Source organism: Bombina bombina, chromosome 4 (genome assembly GCF_027579735.1).
Source record: "Bombina bombina isolate aBomBom1 chromosome 4, aBomBom1.pri, whole genome shotgun sequence".
NCBI lineage: Eukaryota > Metazoa > Chordata > Amphibia > Anura > Bombinatoridae > Bombina > Bombina bombina.
The window spans coordinates 1,062,832,962-1,062,850,732 of NC_069502.1; positions in this window are offsets into that span (position 1 = coordinate 1,062,832,962).

A 17,771-nucleotide genomic window follows, 5' to 3' on the forward strand; every position below is an offset into this window, starting at 1 on the left:
CTTGCTGCCCGGATGAAGACTTCTTACCGACTGGATGGATCCTTCAAGCGGAACTTCACGAACTGTAAGTGGATCGTCGGGGGTTAGTGTTAGGTTTATTTAAGGGTTTTTTGGGTGGGTTTTACTTTTAGAGTAGGGTCTGGGCAGTAAAAGAGCTAAATGCCCTTTTCAGGGCAATGATGAGATTAGGTTATTTTAGATAGGGTTTTTATTTTGGGGGGTTGGCTGTGGGGGTGATGGGTTTTACTGTTGGGGGGTGTTTGAATTTTTTTTCCAGGTAAAACAGCTGATTTCTTTGGGGCAATGCCCCACAAAAGACCCTTTTAAGGGCAATTGGTAGTTTAGTGTAGACTAGGGGTTTTTTTATTTTGGGGGGGCTTTTTTATTTTGATAGGGCTATTAGATTAGGTGTAATTCTTTTTTATTTTTGATAATGTGGTTTGTTTGTTTTTCATAATTTAGTGTTTTTTATTTTTTATAACTTTATTTTTTGTAGTTTAGTAATTTTTAATAAGGTTAAATAGTAGATTTAAATAATTTGAGTAGGGTTAGGGTTTTTTTAATATGTAATTTAGTTAATTTAATTGGAAGTTTAATTTAAGTGTAGTATAATAGTTAGGGTAGGCTAATTAATAGTTTAAAAATAGTTTATTTTAATTCTACAGGTAAGTTTAAATTTATTTTAAGATAGGGATGTGTTAATTTTAATTTAAAGTTAGCAGGTTGTTAGGTTTAGGGGTTAATAGCTTAATTTAGTTTATGGTGATGTGGGGGGCTGGCAGTTTAGGGGTTAATAGGTTTAGTTAGTGGTAGTGATGTGGGAGGCCATAGGTTTAGGGGTTAATACGTTTATTTAGTGGCGACGGCGTCCGGGAGCAACGGGATAGGGGTTAATACTTTTATTTTAGTTGCGGTGGGGTCGGGGAGTGGCAGAATAGGGGTTAATAACATTATGTAGGTGGCGGCGATGTGGGGGTGTCAGATTAGGGGTGTTTAGACTCGGGGCTTATGTTAGGGTGTTAGGTGTAAACGTTACATGTTTTCTACCATAGAAATCAATGGGATATCTGGCAGCATCGAATCCATTGATTCCTATGACATCCAGGGCCTCCAGTGTGGCGGATTGAAAACCAGGTACACTGGGTCGGAATAGCCGCAAGCGTACCTGTTAACTATTTTATAACTTTTAAAAAGTATCAAATAGTGCCGAATGTGTATTCGGAACATCTGTAATGACGTAAGCATCGATCTGTGTCGGATTGAGACCGGCGGATCTTATGTTACTTCACAGATTTCAAATTTTGCCGGTCTTTAGGCTTTGATAACTAGGTCGGATGAAGCTTGCAACAATTACACTGCGGAATTCCAGCATATTTGCGGCCGACGGCTTGATAGATATCCCCCTTGATCTTTATTTATTCATTATTTTTTCATGATTATTTATTGTTTATTTTTCACTTATTTTTTGTTCAATTCTTTTGTGTATCCTTCTCATAGCGCAACCTTGTGCTCCTAGATAGCGTTTTGTTACTTTATTCCTCTTTGTGTCTCTACTGTATTTCACAAAACAAACAAACAAACAAAAATGCATTACTATCCATGTACTATTGCCACCATGTCTGGATGTTTCCCATCTAGATTCATGCACTTATTCAAACAGCCATATTTATTTAGCAGAGCTACTAGATATATCATGTTGTCTAGTTGAGTTAACACCAGGGATGTTCATGCTTTAAAGGGACAGTCTAGTCAAAATTAAACTTTCATTATTCAGATAGGACTTGTAATTTTAATCAACTTTCCAATGTACTTTTATCATCAAATTTGCTTTGTTCTCTTGGTATTCTTGTTTGAAACAAAACCTAGGTAGGCTCATATGCTAATGTCTAAGCCCTTGAGGGCTGCCTCTTATCAAATGTTTTTTAAATTCCTTTTCACAAGAGACTGTTAAGTTCATGCGGGTCATATAGATAACACTGTGTTAATACACAGGGAGTTATTTAAGAGTTAGCACAAGACAATACTAAATGCAAGTCAATAGATAATAAACAGTCACAGTCATGTGATCAGGGGGCTGGAAGAAGGTTCTTAGATACAAGGTAATCACAGAGGTAAAAAGTATATTATTATAACTGTGCTGGTTATGCAAAACTGGGGAATGGGTAATAAAGGGATTATGTATCTTTAAAACAATACAAATTCTATTGTAGACTGTCTCTTTAATTAGACAGGATCAAATGTTTTGTGACCTTTGTCAGTTGGATCTACATAGGTATGGGCATACTCTCATTCTCAATGGTATTTATTTACATAGCTCTCTCTTGAGTTTCTTCCTACATCTTTTACACTGCATTTAGTGTATTCTACTATCAATTATTCTCTTCCTCTTTACTACCCTGTTGGAGTAAACCATGTTCCCTTCTTTTTTCAGCCTACACATTGTCTCCAGGTTCTTTAATCAATGTTTCATTTACTTTCAGTAACATCTGTATGTTGATGACAGCAAATTTTACCTCTTCTAAACTCCCTGCTCAATTACTATGGATAACTTTGTGATCATCATTACAAACCCTTAAACCTGCTGCACTGAGGACACATTTGAGTCATAGAACCCAATTTCAACTTCAGGACAAATGGGCACTCAAACAAATGTGTAATGCTGCCCCTTTCTCTCGTGCGACCAATCGCATGAGAGAAAGGCCTGTCAATCAACCCAAGCAAGCATGTTTGTACGATTTAAATTGGCCACCTCAGAGGTGGTAGAGAGTGTAAGAAGCAGAGGTCTGATGACAACTGCTTCTTACATTACGGGAAGCAGGCTTGCCCTGCAAGGATTCAAAAACAGCGTACGCTGTTTAGTATATTGAGCCCATATTAACTTCTACCTTAAAATTATCAAACAGAAAAAGAAGCATTCTTCCAGGAATGGACAACAGCACCGTGGCTTGTTCTACAGCCTGGTTATGCCTGGGAGTAGCTTCTTTTAGCCAATTCTGCTTTTCACAAAGAACTCTCCTAAAGTATATCAGTCTGATCCTGTCTAACAAGGTCAGTCCAGCCCTGAAATATCAGGCAATTCTCCGCTAAACAATGGTAATGGTAACCAAAGACAATTGTTTTGGCCTCCTTTGGGCCTCGTCATTGAGATGCAGCTATATCCCTCTAGGCACATTGGGCAAGGAGTAATATAATGAAAAATTTGTTACTACTCATATAATTTGAAGGAATCACATAAAAAAATTTTTATTAGGCATATGAACTTTGTTTAAATATGCTTTTAATCATTTTCTAATGGTGCTGTGTATCAAGGTAAAGACATTGAATTCCACATTCTAGCATAGATGCTGGATAGGATACCCTATAAGCACTCATATCCTTCATATATATATTGATGTGTTAGTGTGATTCATTTGTTAAAAATCTCAATCTTTATTTTGGACATTTAAAATGGGTGAAACCAAATTAAAACTTATTGCAGTGAATGTCTGTTTTTAATCATCTAATGCTTTTAAGCCAGTTTTGCATTTAATAAATGTGCAGATTTGGATTTAAATCCTTTATTTCAGTTTATTGCCTGTGAATCTTACAATCATGCAGTTTGTTTTTTGTTTATCCTAATCAGATTAAACTGCTTTTTTTAAATGAGCAGATATTGTCTGCTTATATGTGTATTTATTTTAAAAACCTAGATGGTTATAATTTTACAGCAAATCATTTTTATTATTATAACAAAGTGTGCTGCCACTTATATCGAAAAAGGAATCTAGGTCTAATAATTCTCAAACTTAAAGGGACACTGAACCCAATTTTTTTCTTTCCTGATTGCAATTTTAAGCAACTTTCTAATTTACTCCTATTATCAAATTTTCTTCGTTCTCTTGCTATCTATATTTGAAAAAGAAGGCATCTAAGCTTTTTTCTTGGTCAGGACTCTGGACAGCACTTTTTTATTGGTGGATGAATTTATCCACCAATCAGCAAGGACAACCCAGGTTATTCACCAAAAATGGGCCGGCATCTAAACTTACATTCTTGCATTTCAAATAAAGATACCAAGAGAATAAAGGAAATTTGATAACAGGAGTAAATAAGAAATTTGCTTAAAATTTCATGCTCTATCTGAATCACGAAAGAAATAAAATTGGGTTCAGTGTCCCTTTAATGTCCCCACAAAATATGCTTTCCAATGTGTATAACATATTCAAATTGCACTTTGTGAAACAATGCCTCAAATAATAATTGGCCTTCTATAGTCTACATAGTTCCTTTGGTTAACATATAATCTATATATTATCCAACTGTGGGCCAGATTACAAGTGGAGCTCAAATTTATTACCTGCCTATAAACAAATTCACCCGTTTACACTGCACCATAAAATAACCAGCTATTACAAGTGGCTGGTTATTGCTACCGCCACCTGGTGGTAGCAATTAGTGCTCCAAAAATTAACCAAAGGTCAGACCTCTGGTTAATTTTAAAAATGTCCCTAATTGCCCCCAAACCTAAGTGTGAGGTTCTTTAAAAAAAATAATAATAATATATATATATATATATATATATATATATATATATATGAGCATCTTTCTTTCTTTTTTTTTTTAATTAACTGCACAAAGCAGTTTTTAGGGGTTAAAGTGTGCAGATGTGAGGTATTAGAAAAAAATGGCACTGAAAAGTGCCTTTACATTGCTGTCTATGGGGAGTGTGTAATTACTCAAAATGTGTATGTACTGTATATGCTTATATACATATATTTATGTGTTGATATGTGTATATACACTTATTAACACAAATATACACTCACCGGCCACTTTATTGTGACACCTTGTTGCAAATCTCCCGTTCCAACACATCCCAAAGGTGCTCTATTGGATTAAGATCTGGTGACTGTAAAGGCCATTGGAGTACAGTGAACTCATTGTCATGTTCAAGAAACCAGTTTAAAATGATTTGAGCTTTGTGACATGGTTCATTATCCTGCTGGATGTAGCCATCTGAAGATGGGCACACTGTCTTAGTCATAAAGGGATGGACATGGTCAGCAACAATATTCAGGTAGGCCATGGCGTTTAAACAATGCTCAATTGGTACTAAGAGGCTCAAAGTGTGCAAAGAAAATATCCCCCACACCATTACACCACAACTACCAGCCTGAACCGTTGATACAAGGCAGGATGGATCCATGCTTTCACGTTGTTTACGCCAAATTCTAATCCTACCATCTGAATGTCGCAGCTGAAATCGAGAATCATCAGACTAGGCAACATTTTTCCAATCTTCTGTTGTCCAATTTTGGTGAGCCTGTGAGAATTGTAGCCTCAGTTTCCTGTTTAGCTGACAGGATTGGCACCCAGTGTGGTCTTCTGCTTCTGTACCCCATCTGCTTCAAGGTTCTGCGTGTTGTGCATTGAGAGCTGGTATTCTGCATACCTTTTTGTAACGATTGGTTATTGAATTGTTTGAGCATTTGAGTTACTGTTGCCTTTCTTTCATCTCGAACCAGTCTGCCCATTCTCCTCTGACATCAATAAAGCATTGTCATCCACACAACTGCTGCTCACTGGATATGTTCTATTTGTTGGACCATTCTCTGTAAACCCTAGAAATAGTTGTGCGTGAAAATCCCAGTAGATCAGCAGTTTTTTAAATACTCAAACCAGCCCGTCTGGCACCAACAACCATGCCACGTTCAAATTCACTCAAATCCCCTTTCTTCCCCATTCTGATTCTCTGTTTGAACTTCAGCAAGTTGTCTTCACCACGTCTAGATGCCTAAATGCATTGAGTTGGTGCCATGTGATTGGCTGATTAGCAATTTGTGTTACTAAGCAATTGAACAGTTGTACCTAATAAAGTGGCCGGTGAGTGAGTGTGTGTATATATATATATATATATATATATATATATATATATATATACATACAAAAAGAGAAGAGAGAAGAATATATATATATATATATATATATATACACACAGAGAGTGCAGAATTATTAGGCAAATGAGTATTTTGACCACATCATCCTCTTTATGCATGTTGTCTTACTCCAAGCTGTATAGGCTCGAAAGCCTACTACCAATTAAGCATTTTAGGTGATGTGCATCTCTGTAATGAGAAGGGGTGTGGTCTAATGACATCAACACCCTATATCAGGTGTGCATAATTATTAGGCAACTTCCTTTGGCAAAATGGGTCAAAAGAAGGACTTGACAGGCTCAGAAAAGTCAAAAATAGTGAGATATCTTGCAGAGGGATGCAGCATTCTTAAAATTGTAAAGCTTCTGAAGCGTGATCATCGAACAATCAAGTGTTTCATTCAAAATAGTCAACAGGGTCGCAAGAAGTTGCAAGAAACTGCCCATGAACTGAGAAAAGTCAAGCGTGCAGCTGCCAAGATGCCACTTGCCACCAGTTTGGCCATATTTCAGAGCTGCAACATCACTGGAGTGCCCAAAAGCACAAGGTGTGCAATACTCAGAGACATGGCCAAGGTAAGAAAAGCTGAAAGACGACCACCACTGAACAAGACACACAAGCTGAAACGTCAAGACTGGGCCAAGAAATATCTCAGGACTGATTTTTCTAAGGTTTTATGGACTGATGAAATGAGAGTGAGTCTTGATGGGCCAGATGGATGGGCCCGTGGCTGGATTGGTAAAGGGCAGAGAGATCCAGTCCGACTCAGATGCCAGCAAGGTGGAGGTGGAGTACTGGTTTGGGCTGGTATCATCAAAGATGAGCTTGTGGGGCCTTTTCGGGTTGAGGATGGAGTCAAGCTCAACTCCCAGTCCTACTGCCAGTTTCTGGAAGACACCTTCTTCAAGCAGTGGTACAGGAAGAAGTCTGCATCCCTCAAGAAAAACATGATTTTCATGCAGGACAATGCTCCATCACACGCGTCCAAGTACTCCACAGCGTGGCTGGCAAGAAAGGGTATAAAAGAAGAAAATCTAATGACATGGCCTCCTTGTTCACCTGATCTGAACCCCATTGAGAACCTGTGGTCCATCATCAAATGTGAGATTTACAAGGAGGGAAAACAGTACACCTCTCTGAACAGTGTCTGGGAGGCTGTGGTTGCTGCTGCACGCAATGTTGATGGTGAACAGATCAAAACACTGACAGAATCCATGGATGGCAGACTTTTGAGTGCCCTTGCAAAGAAAGGTGGCTATATTGGTCACTGATTTGTTTTTGTTTTGTTTTTGAATGTCAGAAATGTATATTTGTGAATGTTGAGATGTTATATTGGTTTCACTGGTAAAAATAAATAATTGAAATGGGTATATATTTGTTTTTTGTTAAGTTGCCTAATAATTATGCACAGTAATAGTCACCTGCACACACAGATATCCCCCTAAAATAGCTATAACTAAAAACAAACTAAAAACTACTTCCAAAACTATTCAGCTTTGATATTAATGAGTTTTTTGGGTTCATTGAGAACATGGTTGTTGTTCAATAATAAAATTAATCCTCAAAAATACAACTTGCCTAATAATTCTGCACTCCCTGTATATACACAAAACATGGGTGGGGTCAGCACTCTCAGGCTGGACCGGGTACACATCCTATGACCCTGCAACATGCACAGCCCTGGGTGCAAACCAGCACTCTCAGGAAGCTGCACTGTCACCAGAGTCACAGGTAGTTAACCCCAGTCAGGCCTGGGTGCAAGGCCCAAACAAGAAAATTACAAAAAATAATATTTTTTAATATAAACACACAGAAAAAGTCCAACACTCACTCACAAGCTCTCAACTAAGATAAAAAGCAGCAATGGAAGAACTAGTTACCGCATCTGGCCAAATGGGAAAAGCCCAGGTACCTCGTCAAGGTTTCTTCCAAATAAACCTGGGTCCCTAAACAGCCACACAATGCAGGCTCACAATCAAACAACTGTGAAAAAATGGAGGGTGCACAGGCTTATGTAATTTCCCAAACATATACAAAACATGGGTGGGGTCAGCACTCTCAGGCTGGACCGGGTACACATCCCATGACCCTGCAACATGCACAGCCCTGGGTGCAAACCAGCACTCTCAGGAAGCTGCACTGTCACCAGAGTCACAGGCAGTTAACCCCAGTCAGGGCTGGGTGCAAGGCCCAAACAAGGAAAATTACAAAAAATAATATTTTTTAATATAAACACACAGAAAAAGTCCAGCACTCACTCACAAGCTCTGAGAGTGCTGGTTTGCACCCAGGGCTGTGCATGTTGCAGGGTCATAGGATGTGTACCCGGTCCAGCCTGAGAGTGCTGACCCCACCCATGTTTTGTATATGTTTGGGAAATTACATAAGCCTGTGCACCCTCCATTTTTTCACAGTTGTTTGAATGTGAGCCTGTATTGTGTGGCTGTTTAGGGACCCAGGTTTATTTGGAAGAAATCAGCATCAGCATTCATACAAAAATTCCAAAGAGCACCATAGTCGGCAAAGCGGTCTGTATCGCTAGATTCTCTCTGAGTGATATTTGTGTGCAAGTGTATAGTGATTCTATGAATATGTATATGCTGTGTGCATAGCCGTTGTATATCCTTATGTGTTCACTCCCAACACTTGGCGCGTATCAAATCCTAGTATACTCAATTTAAGTGACGTTTCAGTGATAGAGCCTCAAGGTCTGTGTGAACATATAGAGCATGTGAAACAGCAGGTACTATTCAATGTTAAGCCAGTACACAGGTACAGTCTGTTGCAAAATTCCTTTTCTTTTCTTCACAAGGTTTAAACAAGTACTTCACAAAGTTAAGGCAATTTTATTACAAGACCAGAGACTCCTATTTTATGCATTACTCTTTCTTTACTACTCAATGCAGCCTTTTTAAAGAACAAACATATATAAGATAAATAACATACACATAATAAGAAGTTAACATAAGCTTATTATAGTGAGAAAAAACAGCCAATCAGCACAGAGAATAGCCTATAAACAGAGCACCCAGTTAACATTCTTCCTCTTTCTTTTTGCTGCTCACACTCAGATAAGTAGTGCAGTCTTAAAATAAAAAACGTTTTATTGTTATTGTATTTACTTATATATTTTGTTCTTATTTTAGCTTTGTTTTTCAGTTAATAAATAGCTTTTCTAGTTGTTATTTTCAACCTCTCTACCCCCCCTTTTTTCTAATTCCGTTTTTTCTGCTTTTACTGTCTTCAACATTTTGTTTCTAACTTATGTGACTTCATATTGCTATGATTTTACCTTCCCCTCTTGTAACTGTTTTTTCGTTTTGTCTTATTTTTCTCTCCGTTTTTCATTATCTGTTGGTTTTCTCTCCCCCTCCTGCTTGGTTTATTCTCAGCCAGGCGGCCGCCATTTTGTGGGCTGTCCTCTTCTCCCCTCAGTCAGCTGTAGCTTGCTTACAAACCGGGTGGTAACTTTGTTTCTGTTACACTCGGTTCTCACATTTTCAATACAAAAGTTTTTTCTACAAACTAATGTTGCCATCTTCTGGTATAGTTATACATTACACTATAATTGCTTCACAAAACCTTGTTAACAAATGTTACAGCTTAATCTAGTGAGACTCAAAAAATTTTACCTCAAATTTTTTTTACCTACAACTGTATATTTTCAAGGCATTGTTCAGATAAATACTTTTATTATTTAAATAATATATATTAAGATATTTTACAGTTTTCCTTAAAGGGACACTGCACCCAAAAATTTTCTTTCCTGATTCAGCTAGAGCATGAAATTTGAAGCAACTTTCTAATTTACTCCTATTATCAAATTTTCTTCATTCTCTTGGTATCTTTATTTGAAATGCAAGAATGTAAGTTTAGATGCCGGCCCATTTTTGGTGAACAACTTGGGTTGTCCTTGCTGATTGGTGGATAAATTCATCCACCAATAAAAAAGTGCTGTCCAGAGTGCTGAAACCAAAAAAAAATCTTAGATGTTTTCTTTTTCAAATAATGATAGCAAGAGAACGAAGAAAAAATGATAATAGGAGTAAATTAGAAAGTTGCTTAAAATTGCATGCTCTTTCTGAATTTCAAAAGAAAAAATTTGGGTACAGTGTCCCTTTAAGGGAGACATTTATTTATTGAAATATTTTAATATTTAATTTTTTCCTTACATTGCTATCTGTTAAAACATTATAAGCAATGTCTGAAACTCAAACAAAATCACCTCCCTTAACTTTACATACAGTACAATCTATGATAGATTCCTCTATGGATAATTTATTTAACAAAATGACCTCTTTGATGGGAGAGAAACAAAGAAAAATATCTTCAAAAAGAAAGAACCCATCTATTGCCTATAAAGCAAGTAAAAAACTTATTGAAAAGTCTCGTCAACTTTTAGCTGAACCTAATATTCCTCACAGCAAAGGAAGAAAAACCGCTGTCCATAGAACCCTGCACCCTGAGGGTAACCAAACAGGGGATACTTATGTATGCAAAAAATTAAAATTTAAGACAAAAAATATTACTGATAATCCATCTTCAGAATCTGAGGATTCAGATGGTGATGAATATACTGATATTAACTCAGACAATTTCAATGAATCGGATAATTCTGATGGCTCCCCTGCAGCCAAAAAACTGAAAAAGAAAGCCAAAAAATCTTATGATTACAGCGAGGACGAAGAGGACTTTATAGATTGTTTGGGTAACCCTAGGTTTAAACCAGACGAGTTACACCATCCCCGGTCCGCCGAGTGGTGTCCCCCCATTGATTTAGCCAAATTCATTGACCATCAATTACGTAAACCCCTAAAAAAGCAAACCCGTAATAAAATGAGAGCTGAGTGTCCTCGTCCCCTGTTACCAAAGAATGCTTCCATCACACCTGAGGTTGATCCCAAAATTTTAAAATTTATTGGCTCCCCAGCTTATAAATTGAAAAAAGGAGTGGATAGATCCTGGAAAATTTGCCAGGATAAACTTTTAGATTCGGTTGGTCCCCTCACTAAATTATTCGAATTATCTGAACAAGGTGTAGCCGAAAATTGCCCTTTGGATCCCTACGTGGTCAGGGAATGGGTCCAAAGACTTCTTTGTTTTATTGGAAATACTAATTGTGCAATGTCTGGAGAAAGAAGACGCAACATCTTGAGGAAAATAGATCCAAAAATTTCTGATTTTTCCTCAAGCAATATCGCTTCAGATAACAAGGGTCTTTTGTTTGGAGACTCATACTTAAAAGACCTAAGCCAATATGTCAATACTTTCACTAATCTAAATAAAGTAAAAACATCCGTAAAGAAAATTTTCTACCCTAACCAGGGTTTTTCTGGCCGGGCCGGGAGAGGCAGAGGCCGCTTTCCCGGCCGCCAATCCTTCCTATCCAGGTCTCACTACTATTCCCAACAAACACAATACCAACATCAGTTTCAGACACAGTTTCAAAGAGGTTATTCAGAACCATCTACCTCCTCCTTCTTCCCGACAAGAGGTCGGCCCTGGACTCAGAGAGGCTTTAGGACCAGAGCCAGAGCTAGACAAGCTCCAGGTAAGTTCATTACTTCCTCCCCATGTCCCTTCTTTCCCAGAAAAAATTGGAGGCAGACTCGCCCTGTTTACTCAAAATTGGGCCTCAATTACTTCAGATCCCTGGGTCTTACAAGCTGTGTCAGGTATTCTCATAGAATTCATATCTCCCCCAATTCAAATTTGTCTTCCCCATCCCATTCATTTCTCTCAGGAAGATTCTATTTTGGTCAGGAGAGAAATTTCTTCTCTCTCTTCCAAAAAAGCAATTCTTCCAGTTTTTCAACCACAAGATTACTACCTAAGCAACCTATTTTTAGTAAAAAAGAAAAACAATCAGTACAGGCCAGTCATAAATCTAAAGACGTTAAATTCCTTTGTTGTATACCATCATTTCAAAATGGAGGGAATCCATTTACTAAGAGAATGCTTAAGAGGAAACGATTGGTTGGTTCGGCTAGATCTCACAGACGCCTATCTAACCGTCCCAATCGCTCAAGAACATTGGAAATTCTTGACTTTCCGTTGGGAAGACCAGTTTTGGAATTTCACTTGTCTTCCCTTTGGCCTGTCCTCTGCCCCTTGGATTTTCACCAAGTTACTGAAACCAGTAGTGGCCTGGTTGAGACTCCGAGGGATTCGTCTGATAATTTATTTAGACAATATTTTGATCATGGACCAAGATTTTATTCCCTTCAGAATCATCTAACTACCACAATTTCCTTACTAGAATCCTTAGGTTTTATTGTGAACAAACAGAAGTCAGTTCTTTTCCCTACAAAGTCTTTGATTTTCTTAGGTTTCAAAATCAATTCGACACTCTCTACTCTGAGTCTTCCTTCAGACAAAGTAAAGAATATCAAGAAGGAAATTGCCAAAACTTTATCCAAAGATTCAGTCCCTATCAGAACTATAGCCAGAATAGTAGGGTTACTATCATCCTCTATTCAGGCTATCTTTCCTGCCCCATTACACTACCGAGAACTTCAGAGATTAAAGATTCTTCATTTGAGGAAAGGTTTTTCCTATTCTCATTTGATTCCTTTGTCTCTAGAAGCCAAAGAAGAACTATCTTGGTGGCTTTCTCATCTAGAAGCCTGGAATGGGAGAGCCATTTTCGGCAGAACTCCAGATTTCGTTATAGAATCGGACGCCAGTCTTTCAGGCTGGGGTGCACGCTGCGGTCCTTCCATTACTGGTGGCAAATGGACATTGGAGGAGAAACGTTTCCATATCAATTGTTTGGAATTATTGGCTGACTCATTTGCAGTCAAAAGTTTTGCCATATTTTCTTCTCCAGTTTCTATTCTCCTTCGTATGGACAATATTTCAGCAGTACGATATCTCAATCGTTTGGGAGGCACCAAATCAAGGAATTTGTCCAACATAACCAAGGAATTTATTCACCTTTGTTTAGACAGGAATATTTCTATCAAAGCGGAATATATTCCAGGACAATCAAACGCAGCTGCAGATTGGGGATCTCGGCATCTGACAGATTCCAGCGATTGGAGATTAGACAGGAAAATGTTTTTATTCCTTCAATCTCTCAGAGGTCCCTTTTGTTTGGACCTTTTTGCGTCCAGGACCAATTTTCAAATTTGCCCATACTTCAGTTGGCGTCCAGATCCGGAAGCTGCAGCCATAGATGCTTTTCTTCAACCATGGCCTTCCAGGAAAGCTTATGCTTTACCTCCATTCTCAATGATCCCGAGGACAATTTCAACAGTCCGCAGGGATCTCCTTTGCCTAACCATAGTGACTCCCCTTTGGCCAACCCAATCTTGGTACCCCTCCCTCCTGGAGATGTCCATCAATCTTCCAATTCTTTTTCCTCCACTTCCTCACCTATTAGCCAACCCGGAGGGCGAATATCACAGTTTAATTCTCCAAGGCTCTCTTCTGCTGATAGCTTGGACAATATCAGGGGACCCTGGTCTCTCCGAGGCCTTTCGGAGGGAGCTAGATCCCTCATTCAAGATTCTTGGGCTCCAGGTACCCGCAGATGTTATTTTGCCGCATGGTCAAAATGGTCTAGCTGGTGCTTGCAAAGGGATTTGGATCCCGTTTCTTCAGATTTAACTGAGATCATTAATTATCTGTCTCACCTTTTTGACTCTGGCCTAGCTTACAGAACAATTAATGTCCATAGATCAGCTATTTCAGCCAGACATATTTTAATCAATAACTCGCCTGTTGGTAAACATCCTTTAATTTGTAGAGTTCTAAAAGCCATTAGATTAAAGCGTCCTCCTGTTCCCAAACATGAATTCTTCTGGGATGTAGATTTAATTTTCTCCCTTTTTAAATCTTGGCCAGATAATAACTTGTTGTCTCTAAAACAACTTTCCGCTAAACTTGCTACCCTTCTCTGCCTTATTTCTTTCAGAAGAGTATCTGATGTAAAAGCCTTGGATTGGAACTCTAAACGTTTCTCCCCTGAAGGAGTCACCTTTTTTCTTTCTCGCAGAACAAAAACTTTATCTACTTCCATCTTCTACCCTTATCTTCCTTCCGAACCTTCTTTGTGTGTAGTTGAATGCTTAAAGTCATATGAATCTAGAACTTTAACTTTTAGGAAAATTAACCATAATCAACTGCTTATTTCTTTTGTCCCTCCCCATGCTCCTATCACTTCTACCTCTATCGCTAGGTGGGTTAAATGGGTCATGAAAGAGGCTGGTATCAACATTTCTTTCACAGCTCATTCCGTCAGAGGTTCTGCGGCTTCAAAAGCCTTTTTAAAAGCAGCTCCTCTCCAACAAATTTTAAATGCTGCAGATTGGTCTTCTGATTCCATTTTTAAACAATTTTATTTCAGACCCATTCAACATGCCTCGCTTAATTTATTCTCCTAATTACTTTAAACTTGCATAAAATAGGAGTCTCTGGTCTTGTAATAAAATTCCGATTATCCTAGTATTTGAAGGTATAATCTAGATTTTATTAAAGACACAGAGACGAGTATTTTCCCTCCTCACATAGATAATTGTTTTTCTTCCCACCCTGTTATTTATCATTATATGTTACTAACATTATTGTTTTTTAACAGTATCCATGTGATTCCAATCCTTTTTCATCTTCTGGATTCTTCCCTTCAATTCAGAAGTCTCATCTCTCATCCACTGATCCCTGGACATCTACTGTGTCTTCTATCAAATTCAGCATTCCATGGAGTTCCATCCATCAGTTCTACAGAAAGTTGGCATTTACCACCCTTTGTTGTTTCGGACTTTTTGGACTTTTCATGATGTTCAATATTTTATTCCTTTTGAGCATCAATTAGAAAGAGGAAGAATGTTAACTGGGTGCTCTGTTTATAGGCTATTCTCTGTGCTGATTGGCTGTTTTTTCTCACTATAATAAGCTTATGTTAACTTCTTATTATGTGTATGTTATTTATCTTATATATGTTTGTTCTTTAAAAAGGCTGCATTGAGTAGTAAAGAAAGAGTAATGCATAAAATACTCGTCTCTGTGTCTTTAATAAAATCTAGATTATACCTTCAAATACTAGGATAATCGGAATTTACCCCCACACCGGACTATACCTTATAGCTTCAGACAATGCGTCCTACCGGTCCTACTCACTGCAGGGAGGGGAAGCGCGATGCTCGCAAACACTGTTACTTTCCTTGTGATCCGGAACGCTGTACACACCTGCTGTTCAGCTCAATTGATTGCACGTTTCCAGCAGCACTTACACATGCACTATCATCCAGGGTCAGCTCCAAGGGGGGGATTTGGGGGGCAATGCCCACCCAAATGGAAAGCTGTGCCCCCTCAAAACACAGGATTTTTTTTAATTATTTTTTTTTTACTTTAAATAGTGATAATACACTGACTGTTCCATATGTAGCTAAGCTTACATTTTTAAAAATACATTAAAATTCTGAAAATGTTTCCAGTGCGCACAGGCTGCAACTGTTCAGTGCGCACAGGCTTCTGAGGGGGTGGAGCAGCCAGTGATGTCACTGGGGGTGTGTGGACCGCACCAGGGGACAGACATCTTCAGGAGAGTAGGGTGACACTTAATAACTACAAGAATCAGGGCTGCTGCAGTTCAAAGAGTTTGTTTTTTATTAGACTCTAATTGCAGACTGCTGGCTGCCTGTGCCGATTTGCTGTGCTGTTCTGCAGTGCGATTGTGGGAGCCTCCGAGGAACTGGAAGAGCACCCTGGACAGACTGGGGGAAGTTGTAATAAGCAGCACATTCAGTGTGCAGTTCTCTAGCTATTTCCCTGAATTATAGCAGCACTTCCTGTCTGTCCCCTCCCTTCTCTCCCCCTTCTTCCTACACAAGCGCGGTTCTTTTGCTTAGAGGCAGCTAACAGTGATCAGCCACATGAAAGCAATGAGAGGTAAGAGAGGGGCAGATGTCAGCAATAAATACGTTTTTTGTGTGAGTGCTCAGCCTTTTAACCCCTCTTAGAGCAGAATGGCTGCTTAGTGTTTGTCTCTGTTCAGGACACTGTATAAATGTACCGCATAACAGGGGAAAATATTTATATTCTTTTTCTCCACTATCCCTCTTTTTTCTTCTTCTTTCCTCCTCATCTCTCTTTCACTATCTCACTCTCTCCATTCTTATCTCACCTCCTGTCTCTCTATGCCATTGCCCCTTCACTTTTTATCATCTCTCTCCTTTTCTTTCCTCATTCCCCTTTATTTCAATATTTTTGTTTTTTAATTTAGAAGAAAACTATCACCATTAAAGCTTAAAATAAAAATTTTACTTTAAGTGAACATACACTGCCCTATAAATAAACACTAGTGAGCTACATCTGACAGCACTCTGGCACAAGATCTGTGTACTGTGTGTGTATGTATCTGTGTACTGTGTGTGTATGTATCTGTGTACTGTGTGTGTGTATGTATCTGTGTACTGTGTGTGTGTGTATCTGTGTACTGTGTGTGTATGTATCTGTGTACTGTGTGTGTGTGTATGTATCTGTGTGTACTGTGTGTGTGTGTGTGTATGTATCTGTGTGTACTGTGTGTGTATGTATCTGTGTGTACTGTGTGTGTATTTATCTGTGTACTGTGTGTGTGTATTTATCTGTGTACTGTGTGTGTGTATATCTGTGTAGTGTGTGTGTATATCTGTGTAGTGTGTGTGTATGTATCTGTGTACTATGTGTATGTATCTGTGTACTGTGTGTGTATGTATCTGTGTACTGTGTGTGTATATATCTGTGTACTGTGTGTGTGTATATCTGTGTACTGTGTGTGTGTATATCTGTGTACTGTGTGTATGTATCTGTGTACTGTGTGTGTATGTATTTGTGTACTGTGTGTGTCTTTATCTGTGTACTGTGTGTGTCTGTATCTGTGTACTGTGTGTGTCTGTATCCGTACTGTGTGTATCTGTATCTGTGTGTACATGTGTGTATCTGTGTACTGTTTGTATGTGTGTGTGTATATATATATATATATATACACAGAGACTTTAAAAATAATAAATAAAATAATGAATTGTTATGTAATGCTGCATGCTGGGGGCAGAGTTAGCTGCCGAACTGTGAAGTTGCATCTGCAAGGAGCTCCGTGTCTTAACCTCTTATTTGGAATTGGAAGTTAGAGACTTTTTGGACTTGTCTTAACCCTATTAATTTTATCTAAACATTGTGAGTTACTAATTTTTTTTAAACAATAGACCATGATAAGAATATGATTGTATCATATAAATATGTCTATAAATAGCTACAGCTTCTATCAACGCCTTAAAAGTGCACTGTGATCTTAGGCTCGGTACAGTGCACTTTTGAGGCACCGATAGAAGCCGGTAGCCATTTATAGACTTTTATTTATATGATACAATCTTATTCTTATAGGTTCACAGTACATAGGTTGTATTAAGTAGCCTGATATCCGTTAGTTATTGCGAAACAGGTATAGCTAAATCTAATCTACAAAATTTCCAGTACCTGAAAACCTAGTATCCTCACTGCTATTGCAAACAAATGCGTTAATTGCATTGGGGGGTTTGGGGTGCATGGCTGTTTAGGGGACATGATTGAGATTTGAGAATGAGTTTAAGGGTTTTGGATCATGGTGGTTAAGGGGTGAATTGTTTTTAAGGAGCTATTGCACTGGGGTCTCAAGTTTAATGGTTCTGTTTTAGTGCACTACATAGGATTTAGACTTAATTATTTTACCTAGTGATTTAGCACATATTCTCCAAATGTTAATAGTGGGGGATAAGCCCGCCACTTTCCTGCAGAATATGTAGGTCTGCTCTTATTTTGACTCTAATACATGCTTTGTAAATGTGTGCCCCCTCGTAAAAAAAAAATGCCCCCCCCCCCATTTCATTCGTTCTGGAG